At 37.1% G+C, this 13,796-nt stretch overlaps 1 pseudogene; it reads left to right on the forward strand.

Moving 5' to 3' along the window:
- Nucleotides 1-1,003: 1,003 nt before the first annotated feature.
- LOC101583987 overlaps nt 1,004-13,796 on the forward strand; it is a 24,718-nt pseudogene continuing 11,925 nt past the window's right edge.

A 13,796-nucleotide genomic window follows, 5' to 3' on the forward strand; every position in this document is an offset into this window, starting at 1 on the left:
TGAGAAGACATCAGGATCTCAGAGGAGTGAAGCTGGTCACTGTGGTAAACAGGCATCACCGTGATTCCTCAGTCCGCCTCAAAGAACAAGTGGCTGTTTCTTTTAAGGCATGTAAAGTTTATGAAGAATTATGAGACCCAGAATATGACTTGGTCTTGCCATCCATAAAATAAAACATCACGACTGCTGTCCTTCTAGAGTGGAAGGCTATGAGAACTATCTAATGCACATAAAGCCCTGGCTCAAGGTCTCAGCACGCCCACTGTGGTCATTTCTCTGGTTCCTGCGTGTGCAATTAGAATGTGTAACCTGGAAGCTCCAGCAGCACAACATAAAATCCCTGGTCTCTAAAATAAATTTTATCATTGTGTGGAAGGCTTAGCAGTGAAAATAGCTACTTAGTGGATGAGTAAGTTAATTTTGCCACCATTTTCCAGGATTCATTCTCAGCAAAGGCCAGAATGCAAATTAAATGGAGATATGACAGGGACCACTACTTCTTCTGTCTCCTTTTCTCTTTCCTAGTGATGCCCATCTCTGCCACAACCCTTGCCCTCACCCCATGATAAGGTATTGCTTAGAATCACTGCATTACATTGGCGACTGCACAGGAGGAACAAGGTAAGGCTTGTGAGATGGTAGCTATGGTGAGACCCTCCAGAGGTGGGAGATAAATCCTACCTAGAATCATGCAATAGCCATTTCACTGAAGATTGGAAGGGTCTAATGATCAAGACAACAGTAGAAAAAGCTTTCCAAAGTAAAAGAAAAATTTCTACGTCTTACCTCTATGACAAAAGAGCTTGTTAGGTCCCTTCAGAATGAGAAGGCAGCACAGTGCTTAGAAATATTGTAGTAGATCATGTTGATGGGTATCAGCTCTGAATGGAGCCTAGAATAGGTCCAGACTGAAGCAATTTCAGTCTAGTGCTGGGGCTGTACAATTCAGCAAACCATATCACATTAGAGATGTAAGTGATAGGAAAGGCCCAGCGTAGATATTATGGCCGACTCTGGTGGATGCAGCACAATATTTGTCATTATGACTGTAGAGCCGCTTCGTGCTGTTCATGATGCTTCTGTTACGGTACAGCATCTAGCAGAGATAGACTATTCGACCACAAAGATTGAAGTGATAGCACTGAGAAACAAGTCTCCATGTATCTCTGTGTACTGGAGAAAAGATACTATTTTTTGTTCTGAAATATCTTTTCAAGGATGTTTTTTACTGATTCTCTCTCTCTCTCTCTCTCTCTCTCTCTCTCTCTCTCTCTCTCTCTCTCTCTCTCTCTCCTCTCTCTCTCTCTCTCTCTCTCTGTTTATTTTCTATACAACAAAGATATTTTTTCTGGTAGATAGCAAGTTTATTTGTCATTACAAAATATTTGAACTGCTGGAGCTTAAAATTCTTCTCCTATAATGCAGTTCTTTGCATATGTTGATTGATGTCACTTCCATTGTTTTCCTCTTCTATTTCCTTAAGAGAAGCTGGGCTCAGCAGCTAGCACAAATGTCAACAATCTGATTAACCATATGCAGGGGTCAGAACATTCTTTGTCTCTCAAGGAGTCTCAGGTATTTTTTCAGAACTGTGAAGCTGACAGTGTAGCTTGTTAGCTTGTAGAGGAAAATCTCATTTTCTTCACAATTTTTGACATTTAATGTCTAAACACATATTTATTGTTGACTCATAATGTATATTTCATGTTTTAGGGGATCTCTGGGGCTTTTTAGATATTCAGATTGTCATGGCTGGTTTTAGTATGATGAAGTGCTGTGCCCCAGACCTATAAGTTCTTATCATATTGCTAACAGAGAGTTTTAGGTCATCGTGACACACATCTCTTCATCACAGTCTCCTTTCCCCGCCCAGCATTGCAGCAAGTGGGGTTTCACACCATACAGGCCAAGAACAAGTACCATTGAGACTCCTGAAAGCTTGGAAAGTCACATTTCCTTCACATACCAGAAGAAGATCATGAGAATCTTCAAAGTTTCATTTTGTTTTCTGATTCTTCACAAATAGAGTTCAGGTTAAAGAAGAGTTTATGTAAATCGTGGTCTCCTAGGTTTGCGTTCTGTACTGAGACATTTGGCAAACTTTTTAGTGACCATTTACTGGAAATGAAAAATAATATTTTCAAAATACTTTCTCACCTTTTATGAATTTTTGACCATATATTGGTTATGTCTATTTCCATCCTATTTTATCTCATGGTATTAATGCAAATGGGCCATAGATGTGAAAGAATATTGAGAATAAGAAAGAGAACTACATGGTAGAAAGAAAGTAGAATAGTTATTAAAAATTCAAATTGAAGGGCTCAGTGGCACAGCACTTGCCTGGCAAGGGCAAGGTCCTGAGTTTGATTCCCAGTTCCAAAAAAAGAGAAAAGAAATTAAAACTGAATTTCCACTGTTGGCTATTTTCCAGAAAGGAAGGAAAACGTATGTCCTCAAAAGATTTCACCTGAACATTTGAGGCTCCTTCGTTATTATGGCTCCAAACATAAAGCAACTGAGTGTCCACCAGTAGATAAAGTAGTGAACAGATTATAATATGTCCATGAAATGGAATAATGTTTACAATAAGACAAGCTGAGGAATGAAGCATGTGGCACCATGGACGGAGCAAGCAGAATTAATCTCTGGAGATTGGGATCAGACCAACCATTGTTTGATGCAAAGCATATAAAAGGAAGCTTTCTGAAGTGATGAAAATGTTTATAATGGTTTTCTTTTTTTCCCAAGAGTACTGAAGATTGAATCCAGACCTTTACACTGAACTACATCCCCAGTCTGCTCTATTTTTTATGTTTTATTGTGAGACAGAATCTTGGTTTGATTATAATGGTGATCACATAGTGTATAGATTTGTCAAAAACTCATTAAACACTCAGCTTAAATACTTTTGACTTTACATAAATTATACCTCAAAATTCTTGTAGGAAAAAGAAAATCAACCTCAACATTACAAACAGTAGTGATCTTAACTTCCTTTTGAGAACATGATTTAGTTGGAAATGTAGTTACATTATACAAGAGAGTCTGTTGAGATTGGTGCTGGGCAGAACTGTGCTATGATGAAAATAGCAAGGTTTTGCTACAGCAACCCAGTTTCAGAGAGTAGAAATCAATGCTTGAGGACACAGGATGATTGTTGAGCAATGAAAACTGTGCCTTTATACGTGTGGAGAATTACTTCAACTTCGTAAATGTATATTTTTTTGTGATAAAATCTGTTATTACATTAAATACATCAGTACTTCATAAATGATCACATTCACAAGAATTATGCACTGCACAAATTGAGGGGAACCGTTGATAGGCTCTACAGTGTGATTTTCGCACAGATCTCATTGCATTAAAACTTTTCAAGTGTCCTTAAAATAGAGACTGCACTTGATACTTCTTTGCTTTGGGGGACCTTGAAGTCAAATGCTTTTGAAGGCGTTTTGAAGTATGGCTCTGGTATCCCTGTATGAAAGCTGCCAGCTTGCAATTTATTTGAGTAACGTTCCATTTGCTCTTCCAAATGTCTGCTTTGTCTTTTTTTCTTGTTACTTCACTGAAAAAAAAAGAGGCCTTACAAGGATAGTTGTGTGATTGATTTATTTCATGTCTTCTCATTGCAACGTTTACAAGAAGAAGGGAGAAATAGCTCTTCATTGCACATGACTCATTTGCTTTAAAGTCCTTTTCTCTTTACTTCTCAATAGCTTGATTCTAAAAAATTCAATAAATACAATATAGTTAGCGTTTCCCCAAGGCTTTGCATGCAGTCTTAGCAGAGACAGGAGAGGCAATGTTCTTCTCCCATTGGACACACAAATTTGATTTTAATACAAAGGGTTGGAAAGCATTTTTTCCCACATGTTTGAGGTATGAACAAACAATACTGTGAAAGTGAAAATTTTAGACAACTTATTACAGAAAAGATGCCCTGCTGAGTCTCCCCCACCCCGCTATCTGCACTGATCCCATCACTTCTGTCATTTTCTGAAATACTTCTGGAACTCCACTTTGGCCACTGTCTTTAATTGCTACACTTTCCTGGCTGCCTCCATGTCCTGAAATGATTTGAATCATTTACCTTTCATAGTCATTTTGACTTTGAAGAAGAGCCAGAAGTTTTATCGTTCTAGTTCTGGTGATTAAGGTACATGAAAATGCACTGTAATGTTTTTGTTTGACAGAAATTGATGTGTTGGTCAATGAGGTACAATCAGAAAATACGACTAATGCTTAAATCAAAATTTTTTTATTATAGTAAAAAACACATTTCCATTACTCTGTCTCACTTCAAATGCACTTCTACCATCATTTTCTGGCAAAATATCTTTTAATGAAATGTTTTTTTTTAAAAATTAAGAATTCAATGAATTTTTGATCATTCCTTGCACTAAAGCAAACCAGTACATGTTTTTGGCATTTTAACGTCATAATATGATAATATATACTTTTGATATTATCTCAAACAGTAGTGCAACACATTTTTAAAATATGAGATAAACTAGAATATAGCTGTGCAATTTTTTTTATTAAAAGGGCAAATAGTAAATATTTAATGCTTGTGTGCCAAGTATTTTCTGATACAAATTCTCAACTTTGTCACCATAGCAATAAACAAACAAACAAAACCCAAAGCAATCATAGATGAGGATATTTGGATTTTAATAAAACTTTATTAAAAATAGGTTGGTCCATTAGCTTTAGTTTGCAGACCCTTGACATTAAATTATTTGAATTCTGCTAACCATCTAATATGATGTGATCCTACTAACAGTGTCATATGATGTAATCCTACTATGACAGAACAATAGATATTTTAGAAAAATACCATATGGTTTCATAACAAATATAAGATCCTTTTTAGAATCTTGAATTGTGAGTTTGTTTGGCCAGCTTTTGTATGATGGGTTATTTGCCATTTAAAGTGAACTCGGGAGCAAAATTTATAATTTTTTATCTCTCATACTTTGTGCACTTTCCAGAAATGTATTACATGTATTTCTTTGATAGGTATTAAGAGAGGGTATACTCAGCCTAAATGAGCTTGAAATGTGAGATGAATTTTCGAAAGGTTGTGATCAAAAGTCATTTTCTATTATAGAGGTAAGATTCTATCCTGGGTAATTTATGGAAAAAAATTAATCCTCAAGTATGCCAAATTCAGGACAGAAACCACTTGATATTGTTCTAACATACAAGTGACCTTTCTGGGATTGTATTTTCTTGATAAAGTTTTATGAAAATATATTCCACTCTTTATAAAATACAAATTCATTTAAAAGCACATTAAACTTGAATAAATAAATTTTTAATGAAATAGAGGTTGTTTTTGCAATTCACTCTGTTCTCCAACAAACTCTAAATTGCTTCATTTCTCTTTGCTTCTTTCTTTTGTAAAGCCTGTGGCTGTGATTCTGTGATTATTAAACTCTGGACAGCTTCTCGACTCCTTTGCATAGTGTGAAGCAGGAATTAACGAGCAGCCAGTCTGTAAGTTACTTACTAAACTTCTGTGATGACAACTCAACAGAGGTAGTCGTAAGTGACAGTCCTATTGTAGGACTCCCAGGGCATCTTTGTGCCGCGTCACTCCTTGATGGTGATATCTTCTCTATGTGGAAAGTTCTTCTAAAAAGTTGCCTCTGCACCCCAGGTAGCCCTGCCTGTTTAAAAACTGATACAAGGAGGGAGAATAATTTACTCATTTCTGTCACGGGACGATGGATAAACCAATTTTAAGGCTCCAAATTCATCAGACACAAGAATAGGATTCATCTTCTTAAAACTCTTTTTCCTTCTCCCTGAAGGAATTTGCCTTACAAATGTCTTACAAAGCTCCAACCGTGTTAGCAACCAGAAACAGAGATGCGGTCTCCATTCTCTGTTCTCCACCCTAACCTTCATTAATCTTTGATTTAATGTAAACCCATTCTGCTTGAAATTGTGTCTCAAGAGGCTTGAGGTTAGAGTTCTGGATGACAATAATGCTTGGCAAAAATCAGACTGCAAAGCTGGCGTGGAAAGTTCAAAAGGGAAAATGCATTCACATTATAAACTTGTGCTACTTCCTGGTTCCAGTCAGAGCAGAAAGATCCACAGTTAACAGCACTTTATCAAATTGTGTTTTGGCACATGCTTTTCCGGTTCCAGCTAGATCCAGGATTTGTGCCAGAGGGGAAAATAGTAATACAGTAACATAGTATGAGCAGGAATATTTTTCTTTAATTTTTTTTCCTATTATTTTAGTGTTCCACTAGGAACACTATTAACGATGTCACAGAGCCATGACTGCTTTTTCTTGGCACATAGGAAATCCTTGGGATTAGACTCATGGTCCCCTTGATAGAACTCAGAACTGGAATGGTTGATGGTGGTAGGACTGGGGCGGGTGGGGAAAGCACTGAGCTGGCCCAGTACTGAGCCAGGAGGGGGAAGTGGAAGTCTGCAAGCCATGGGCAGCAGGAAGCTCTTCTCCTACGGTGTCATCCTTGCTTATAATACCACCTATAGCAGAGAAACCGAGACCAGATGACAGCCAGGGTCCATGTCTTCCTGTGTCCTTTGAGTTCTTCTAATCATTAAATATGTGAATTCTGTTCTCTCCTTATAGCTGTCATATAGTGTCTATAAGGCATTATCTTTGTCAATGATTACTTGGGAGACAGGCTGTTAGAAATTTAAGAGAATAAAACTTAGACAAAATATTGGAAAATAGAATAGCAGTTTCTTTCTTCTTTCTTTCTTTCTTTCTTTCTTTCTTTCTTTCTTTCTTTCTTTCTTTCTTCCTTCTTCTTTTCTAAGCAGTTTCTTATAAACTCAAATATATATATAATCCCACAATTCTACTCCTAGGTATTTATCCAAGAAAGGTCATGTGTCCACTAAAAATTCTGTACACTGATGTTTATAGTAGCTTTTATCATAATAGTCAAAAAAGGAACATGAACTACATGTCCATCAATTGGTGATTAGATATGTAGTAGATAGATAGTAGTGTCTGTAGCTATTGACAGTGACACCCCCCCAAAATGGAATATAATTCAAAAAAATAAAAATGGAATCATCAACCACAAATATAAACAACAACGTGGTTGAATTTCCATATTATAATATGTGAAGTAGGTCATTTTCAGAAGTTTACATATTGTTTGACTGATTTATGTGGTATTCTGGAAAAGTCAGTAACAAGAATAGAAAACAGATCACTGTGGGTGGATGAAAGAGGTTGACAGACGCATGAAGAAAATTTTGGAAGCCTCAACTGGATGAAAATTATATCTTTTTGTGCTTGACAAAAATGATGGAACTATATTCCTTGAGGGTGATTGTTTGTAATAAGCAAACTATATCACAATGAACTTGATTTTAAATTAATTAAGCCCAGTTCCACTATGCCATTGAGGAAGTCAGTGTGTGCTGCTTGTATCTCTTTTGGTTTCCACTGCTAAATAACAGTACTGTATACCATAAACCTCCTGTCTTCCCTCCTTCACAGCCAGCATTCAGAGTCCCCCTTCTGTCATGATAAGCTAGAGTATGCATTGATTGTATTTGGCCAGGTGTTTACTTAATGTTTAACGACATCTTTTTAATCCTAACTACCTATTTACCTTGCTTTAGCAAACCTAGTGTTTTCTGAATATCATATATTGCTTGGTAAATAATAGAGTCCACTTTTTTTTTCTTTTAAAAACCCCAGAAAAGGTGGAAGAGACTCCCAAATAGTCCTTGTGTCTTTACAGTAGCTACAGTATGTGTAGATCGGTATGTACTTAGTCTTTCTACAGATATGTACTGATCTCCTGTCGGCCCTGTACACTGTGCTATGCAGTGGTGTTAGTGCTTAGAAAGTTACACTTTGTAAGAGTGACTGAGGTGGTACCTTGATGATGTTCCCTGAGTGGTGCTAGTCGAAGGAGCAACCGTCACGCATGCGAGGAAGGAAAGTGACTACAGCCAAGTGCATGGTTGGAGCAGGATCCACATTTTTCCTGTTGAGATACAATGTACTTTAGGTGATGGTGTAAATTAGCATCTGTGGACAATAGAAGGTAAAGAAGATTGATTCCTCAGTATATGAGCAATTTTGTTAGGAAATATCTGCTTTTAGGGATTAAAAGAACATTGGGTAAGGCTGGATCAGGGCTGAGTTCTAGAAATGACAGCAGGAGGGGCCTTGGAAGCAGTCAGAGTTGTGATAATTACGAGGCAGCAGCAACAGCTGTGATGGAGGTGGTGCTGATGGAGGTTATGTGGGGGGAGGACTCAGGCACAAGGGAAGTTACCTGGGATCACTGAATGTAAATAAGTATTACTATGATAATGTGGCACATCATAGATGCATCAAAACATGTATATGTAAAAATCAGAAAAGTTAGTATAAACTATATTTTATTGTGTTAACACTTTAGTTCAGCTTAGTTTATTTTTTTCTCTCACAACCGGATGTTTCATGCAAAAAACCCCTTAGATATTTTGACTATTTATGGCTCTGAAGGCACTAAATTATTGGGAATAATACAGACACTAAGGATGTAATCAGAAATTTAAAAAAGCAGAATATTCACATTCTGAAACTTCAGATCCATTAAGTAGGAACTCAGAAAAGAAAGGATTAATTAGGTAAGAGAGGCCGAGCCCAGCACCACATGCCCGGCTGACCCCCCACCCTAAACGCGCAGAGCCGGCCACAGAATCAAGGGCGTGGTGGTGCGCTGTGTATCCCAGCACTGGGGAGGCTGGGACAGGAGAATCACCTGTCCTTCTGAGCTGCATAGTGAGACCCTATACCAAATACATGTACAAAGAAAAAAGGGGGAATGGCTTCTGCCTGCAGACAGAGGGTGGAGCAGGCAGGGTTTGCATCTGCCTGGCCTGGTGAGAGCAGTGCTGGCCATTGCAGTCATGGAGTTCTCCTGGAGCAAACCCAGGGATGGGAGGAAGAGAAATTTACAAGGGGAACCAAGAGTACATTTTAAATTATTAAAATCCTTTCCTTGTCTATTTCAAAGTGGATTTGTCCCAAATATCATGCTCTGTTCCCATTAGAATCGATATGCTGCTTCTTGCCATTAATTATTGCAACCATTGGCAAAAAAGGATGATTCTCCCATTACACGTGCACTTCGTCATCACAGCCCAAAGACGGGGGATGAAATGCTTTGGCTTAGACTAGGACCTCCTGTGAGTAACACATTTAAGAGATGCTTTATATTTTTTCTTATTTCTTATAATAAGTTTGGAAGAAAGATTTTTTTTTTTTTTTGCTCCGAATGCCTTCAGGGCAGGCTTGGCTGGCTGGAGTTGTGGGGATTGAACCACAGCAACCTGAACCTGACTGCTTTGTTGAGGCAGCCACTTAAAGAACTGAGCTACGGGGCAGGCCCCCATAATAAGATTGGAATCTGTGGTAATTTGAAGGATTGTGTGCCCCTCCCCAAACTGATGTGTGGCTATCTAGTCCATAATGCTATAGTATTAAGATGTGGGGATTAACTTGTCCAGGCAGAGCCTTCAGGATAGGTTTAGTACCGTTAAGAAAGAGGCTGAGAATAGTTTCTCTCCTTTTCACAGTATCTGCTGTATCTTTCAGATTTTATTTATTCTTTCAGGTTCCTATGCTCGTGAGACAATACAATGTTTACACATGTGGGTCTGATTTATTTCACTTACAAGTATTGTCTCCTGTTTTATCCATTTACCAATAAAAGCCTCAAATGTATCTTTTTATAGCTGAGTAGTACTCCACTGTGTAAAATTACCACACATTTTTCATCCAGTCCTCAGCTGATGGGCATTTGGGGTGTTTCCAAGATTTCGCTACAACATTGTGCTGCTCTAAGGATGGGTACACAGTGCTGTGGTAAGATGTTTTCAGTTCATTTAGAAAAATATCCTGGAGAGGAATAGTTGGGTAAATGGGACTTCCAATCCTAGCTTTTTGAGAAGTGCACACACTGAATTCCATAGTGATTGTGTCAGTCTGCACTCCCATCAACAGTGGAGAAGGGTTCCTTTTCCCCACAGCCCTTCCAGCACGTGTTACTGGCTGACTTCTTGATGACAGCTATTCTTTCAGGGTGAGATGGAATCCCAGTGTTGCTTTAACTTTCATTTCTTGAATGATCAATGATGTTGAACATTTTTCCCATATATTTATTTGCAATTTGTATTTCTTCATCTGAGAAGTACATATTCATCTCAGATGCCCATTTTTTGGGACTGCACCTGAATTTTGGGAGAAAGAAACTGTTCAAAGAGAATGAACAACTGGGATGAGGGAAAGGAAAAAAGAAAGAGAGAGAAAAGAGAGAGAAAGAAAGAAAAGAAATATTTATATGCATAATTTATTTATATTCTTGAATAATTGTATTCTGATTTCTGCTGGTCTATTGAAAGGAGCAGGTAACGCTTAATTTTTCCCCTCTTCTTTTTACTGTTTTTGTAACTTTTTTGAATCAGTTTTACCTGCTTATATCTGATAATCTGAAGAACATATTTGAAGAAAACAATAGGACAATAGGCAATATAACAGCCATTGTTGAATTCCTATTATTTTGTTTAGTAAAATTCTGTATTGCTTGTAATGTCCTTTTTTTTTTTTACTATTTTTATTCTATTTAAAAAATTGAAAAACCTAAAAAAAAAAAAGAAAAAACCTGAATGTGTTGGGTTTTTTTTGACCATGTCAGGATATTTACGACAAACAGATCTTCATCAGATGCTAAATGAACTTGTATCTTGATCAACAACTGCTCTTAAATATGAACAATGTATTTGTTATTTATAAACTGATAATTCTGAAATATAGCAGTAGGAATAGAAAATAATCAGATTCTTTCCATGTGTCAGCTTTGAGGATGATTTCTTGTGCCACATACACTCAACGGCAGATTTCTATTCTTCGCAGATCTGATGTAGACCATATAGGAAAAGGTACAAAGCATATTGAAGAAATCAGGATTTTCTAGTCAACATCAGAAACCATTCTGAGACTGTTTTTCCTTTTTTTCTCTTAATTTCTTACAACTTTTCCGTTTCTTTTCCCCCCAAATTTTGCATGCATGTATCCGGTAATCTGAACAGCTAATCTGAAGACAACACTGTACAGTACAACAAATACTGGCAAATTCATACTATTGCTCAGTGAAATTCTGTATCATTCTTAGTTTTTTCTTTTTTATTACTATTTTGTATTCTCTTAAAAAAATTAAGCTTATTTAACCACAATTTCCTGCAAGGCACTAACAATCCAGTAAAACGACTTTCAGACTAAATAAACTAAATTCTTTCATGAGCTCACTACAATTTTCTTTCCTTCTTATTTTAAAAGACAACAATATCAACCAATAAAATGATATAAAATTTCAAAACAAAATGATAGGAAATTAATAATGGTTGTTATATTGTATACTGTTGTCTTCAAAGTAGTTGCTCAGATTAACAGACACAAGCATGTAAGATTAACCAAAGAATATAAACACTGTTTCTATCAATGAACTAATAGAAAGTAATAGTACTATTATCTTAGTATCTTATATATAATAATATATGTAATATATAATATATTTCTGAATGATAGATTTTTTATTTCTTCTATTAGTAAATTAAGAACTTCTCTTTGAAATACTGCAAGTCTGGGATCTTAGCTGCACCATCTGCTCAGCAGAGTAATCTGACATAGCTTCTCACTATGAAAAACAACCACACTGTGTGACTATTAAAAATAGTTGCTACAGCTGTGATCCTAATGCCCCTCCCCCAACAGCCCATGCATTGTGGTTTTGTGGCACTATTGAGAAGCAGCAGAACCTTTAGGAACTGGAGTCTAGTAGAATAAGGTTTACCGGGAGCAGGTCCTTTTCCTGACCACTAAGACGTGAGCACTATCCCGCACCCTGTATTCTAGTGTACTGCGCCACCACAGGCAAAGTAACTGGCCCAAGTGACTGTGAATCAAGACCCTGAGACCATGAGCCATAGCAAAACTTTTCTTTTTTAAAGTTGATTTGCTTTAAGTATTTGTTACAGTAACAGAAAGCTAATTAATATAACCATGTAAGTGCTTAATGATAGAGCCAGACTGACTTTTGACCTACTTTGCAGATTATAAATTAGATTATTCAATAATCTCTTTAAATTTGTACTTATTTTAGCCTCAGCTCAAAAAAGCTAAAAAATTGCCCATCCAACTTTAAGTTATGGAAAATAGCATTTACTTACCTTCATAAATTACTACGTATCTAATAATATTTATATTATATTATGTTTTTCCCCAAATTTCAATATAGATTCATTAGTGCAGATAGGATAGGAAAGTCAAATGACCAAGATGCTTGAATGCAGATTACCAATCAACACAAGTGAATGCAAGCTATTGCTCCCTGCAGGGGAATGGCAGACAGCAGAAAATTATGTCCAACGTCAAGGAGATCTTTAGAGGAAGTCAGTAACTCCAGCTTTTGAACAAGATTTCTCTGCAGCATAAATCACCATTTCTTCTAACTCAGGCCTCCAAATGTCAACGAATACTATAGCACATGGGTTTTATACTTTGGAAAGTCACTGTGGTATCCTCAAATCCTCAGTTTTCCATGCCATGCTGTTGTTTGGATTTTATTCTAACATCGTTGAAAAGACTCAGGTCCGAAAATAGGGCAGGACGAAATGATACACATAGTCAGAGAGAAAATATCTCCTTAGAGCCTTCCCAATATTAATCATTTCTTATATAGCATCCTGTATTTCTCTTCATGTAAGTTTTTAATAGCACATTTTTGCAGTTTATTTTTTTAATTTTTCAATTAAAAAAAACCTCTCAGATTCCCCTCTCCTAGACAAGAGTAGTACTTCCAAAATCACCTTCCACTCCAGGGGCACAATGCTTTTGCCTGCAAGGGCACAAATTGGAAAAGGACATGTGTATAATTTACACTGTGCTGCACATGGACACATTAACACACTCAGGGAAAAGAATGTCATTACCTTGGCAGTGTTTGCTCAGGAGCAACATTCTTCAGGTAAAAACAGATTCAAAAATGAATTCAGGTCCCAGGGAGACAGCTCAGTAGAATAAGCACTTGCCTGGAAAGCACAAGGGCCTGAGCTCAATTCCTGGATCAGAGAGAGAGGGAGGGAGAGAGAGAGAGAGAGAGAGAGAGAAAGAAAGAGAGAGAGAGAGAGAATGTATCTGAGAGATACAATAGATATTGTGAAAGGGAAATAATCTGTTTAAAGGGAAGTAAAAGCTGGGAAGAAGAAATGGACAGCAGAGAGAAGGAGGGTGGTGGAAGAGATATATTTATGTATGTATGCAGGATAGCTTGGATAATTGCACTGCTGATTTCTGCTGGTCTACAGAGGGGAGAAGTTGATGCTTAATTTTTTTCTTGTCCTTTTAAATTTCTTATAGCTATTTATTCTTTTTAACCAATTTTTCATACTTATTTCTAGTAATTTAAGCACCTAATTTGAAGACAACATTATGTAATACAGCTACTATTGTCAAATTTCTATTGTTCTGTTTAGTAAAGTTCTATATCAAGGGCCAGCCAAATAACTTAGTGGATTAAAGTGCCTGCAAGCAGACGCAGGGGCTGGGGGTTCAATGCCCAGGTCTGCCATGCCTGCCCCATCCCCAGGGACATGATGAGATGGAGATTGAGATTGGTTGTGGTGGTGTGCACCTGTAATTCCAGCTCTTGGGAGGCTGTAAACAGGTTTATCACTATGAGTCTGATCTAGTAGTGACACTCTGAACACCCTTTAGACCCGTTCCTAACATA

The sequence above is a fragment of the Octodon degus genome, unplaced genomic scaffold (assembly GCF_000260255.1).
Source record: "Octodon degus isolate 3935 unplaced genomic scaffold, OctDeg1.0 scaffold00187, whole genome shotgun sequence".
NCBI lineage: Eukaryota > Metazoa > Chordata > Mammalia > Rodentia > Octodontidae > Octodon > Octodon degus.